The following is a 3213-nucleotide window of genomic DNA, read 5'->3' on the forward strand; positions in this document are numbered from 1 at the left end:
TTTGTCTTTGTGCCGAAGCTTTATAGATAATAGCTTCGGCGCCTGCTTCTGAGAAGACCTTTCGAAGGTGTTCTTTTTAGGATCTTCGGCTACAAAGCATACCCCCAACAACAACTATCCACTTTATACTGTATAGATAAATTGTTTCATTACTTTCATTTAAATTTTGGTACACACATTGATATAGGGTATCCATTAATTTTTGAATGGCAATTCTTTTTGCCACATTTACTATTTTATATCAATTAAATGAATTACTGCATACCGTAATTATAAAATAATATGTAAATGTCATAATTTTTTCTGAAATGTGGTATGGACACATATCTTGATGATAAAAGCATGACATAAAAGTTTTAGAAGAAGTTGCAACTTATTATATCAAAGTGTTTAGAAATAGAACATATCTTAACTAAGTTTCATAAACATTTAGGCACAACTCTCTGATTTTCATTATATAGATTAGTTTCTTCAATATTTTTATTTAAATTTTAGTACACATATTAATATAGGGTCATCATTCACTTTGGAATGAAAAATTTATTTTTTGTCACATTTACTATTCTATATCAATTAAATGAATTATTTATTACATGCATGTTTATAGAAATTGTAAAATAATATGTAAACATGGTAAAAAATCAAAAATTTGGAAAAGACGTTCGTGTGGATAAAAGCATGACATAAAAGTTTTAGAAGATTTTACAAATTTTTATGTCAAAGTGTTCACAATAGAACACATCTCAACTAAGTCTTATAAACATTAAACTACAACTCTCCAGTTTACACTATAAAGATAATTTTCTTCATTATTTCCATTTAAATTTTGGTACACATATTAATATTGGGTATTCATTTATTTTGGAAAGGAAAATTTATTTTTCGTGGCATATTCACTATTTTATATCAATTAAATGAATTACTCCATACCTATTTATAGAAATTATAAAAGAATGTGTAAATTTGCTAAAAAATCAAAATTTGGTAAGGACACATGTAGTGATGACAAAAGCATGACATAAAAGTTTTAGAAGATTTTGCAACTTCTTGTGTCAAAGTTTACAAATATAACACATATTAACTAAGTTTCATAAACATTCGACTACACTCTCCAGTTTACACACTAGTCAAGTGCTTGTGCATTGCTATGGCTATATATTGCATATGTAGACTTCTTTAAATGAGATAATTGTTGAAACACAATTGAAAAATAATACTAATCATCAAAGAAAAAGACGAAGTAGTAAATGCTCGTGCATTGCGAGGACACACAATCATAATTCTAGTCCAATACTCATGCGTTACGACTACACACAATTGTTTTTTATGATATTGGTTGGGGTGCGTCAGACCATACCATAAATGCAATGGCTGAGTGACACCGACACGTGAGGGCTCACTGGCAGTGCAATGGTTGAGCGGCACATGAGAGCCGAGTAAACCAGTGTGATAGACCCTCCTAGAGATGGCAACGGGGACCCGATCCCCAATTACCCACGAGTAATTTCTCTACTAGGGGACGGGTATGGAACTAATTTAGTCCCCGCGGGGATCTAAGTGGGGGGAATTTAATCCCCGTCGGGTTCGCGGGGACGGGGAACCATCCCGTCCCCGTTCCCCGTGTACCCGCCCCACGAAACTTTTTATCCAAGTTAGTCAATTTACTTGTTAAAATTATAGTAAAAACTCAGTGCATGACATGTTATAAAATAGAAAACTAAACTCTAAAGTAGATGTCTATTGTAATTTTCAATCTTGTTTGTTAAATTTGTATTAATTTGGTATGATCAATTTAAATTTATTTTTAATTATTGTAGTTCTAGCAGGGACAGATTCCCTGCGGGGTTCACGGGGATAAACTCCCTGACGGGGACGGGGATGGGAGAAAAAGCTCCCCCGTGAGCGTTCGCGGGGACGGAGATAGGGAATTTTTCTCCCGCGGGGACGGGGATGGGGAGCCAATCCCCGACGGGGGAATCCCCGTTGCCATCCCTAGAGCCTCCCCACAAAAAGTACTCATAACAAATAAATTTAATACCAAAGTGAATATATTATTCATATATCAGATATTAAATTGATAGTAAGAACAAATGTTACAGTTCATCTTAGCTAAAAGACCGAGAAATGTATAAACTAAAAAGGAGCTCAATTCCTTGTTTTATAGCTCACTTAGTCGATCGTCTGAAACTCGTGCTTTAAAGTAGTAGAGATAGAGATATATTAACGTCTACTACTCTACTACCTAGTAGTAAAAAAGAACATTTTACGACACAATTAATTTAACCCTTTTCTGTACAAAAATTAGACACAATGAATATATGTATTTTTGAGACAAGGATAACAGGCACTGCAGATATTCATAATTTCATAATCCATAGCAAATGTAGCTGACAACATTTTGCAAGACAAGGCTATACCAAAATGATATGGCACCAACGTTACAACGGCTCAAGGACCTAGCAGCTCAACATATTTACAGTGTAGTATGGATGGTATCTAAACAATCCATAGCCTCTGAACCGCGAATCTAACCAGAGCCAGTGTGGAGAAATGTTGGTCTTCTACGGTGTCTTATCTTCATGGTACAGGTACAGGTCGAAACCAAAAACTTGCGTAGGCTTTGCAGAACACGACCTCTTCTGCCGCAGACATGGGATCCCCAAACCGTCCATCCCTTAGTGATGTTGTTCTACAACCTCTCAATGAACCTGCATCAGTGGAAACAACATGAGACAGATCTATCAAATAACTCTGCTATTTTGCTTGCGCTAGTAATTCATTTCATTCGATGATGTTGTTCCAACAGCCTCCCTATGAACCTACATCAGTGGAAACAACATGAGACAAATCTATCAAATAATTATGTTGTTTTTCTTGCGCTAGTAATTCATTTCATTCAATGCCTACGAAATGCAGTCTCTCTGTCAACTATGGTTGTAGAGTATAATACCCCGTGCACTCCCGTATAATACCCCGTCCACTCCCGGAACGGTGGTACTTACTCCTGTTAGGTCTCTAGGATCATAGATCATCCCCACAGACCAACACAAGTCTTTTGTGCACAATTTGTCCTCACTTGTGCGCACCTAGGAAGACTTTCCGGTCGGTCACCCATCCCAAGATTTATTTAGGCCAAGCACACTTAACCTAGAGGTTCTTTTGAGTTAGGCTTCTAAAAAATAAGATGCACCTTGTTGGTATAAGTATTCTATT

At 36.0% G+C, this 3213-nt stretch overlaps 1 non-coding gene across 1 annotated transcript; it reads right to left on the reverse strand.

Annotated features, from left to right (window-relative positions):
- Nucleotides 1-1926: 1926 nt before the first annotated feature.
- On the reverse strand, nucleotides 1927-2130 carry LOC111589486 (U2 spliceosomal RNA). The gene has a single exon (XR_004849901.1). It is a non-coding gene; the product is annotated as a U2 spliceosomal RNA (small nuclear RNA).
- Between the last annotated feature and the right edge of the window lie 1083 nt (nucleotides 2131-3213).

This window comes from Zea mays, chromosome 5 (genome assembly GCF_902167145.1).
Source record: "Zea mays cultivar B73 chromosome 5, Zm-B73-REFERENCE-NAM-5.0, whole genome shotgun sequence".
Classification (NCBI taxonomy): domain Eukaryota; kingdom Viridiplantae; phylum Streptophyta; class Magnoliopsida; order Poales; family Poaceae; genus Zea; species Zea mays.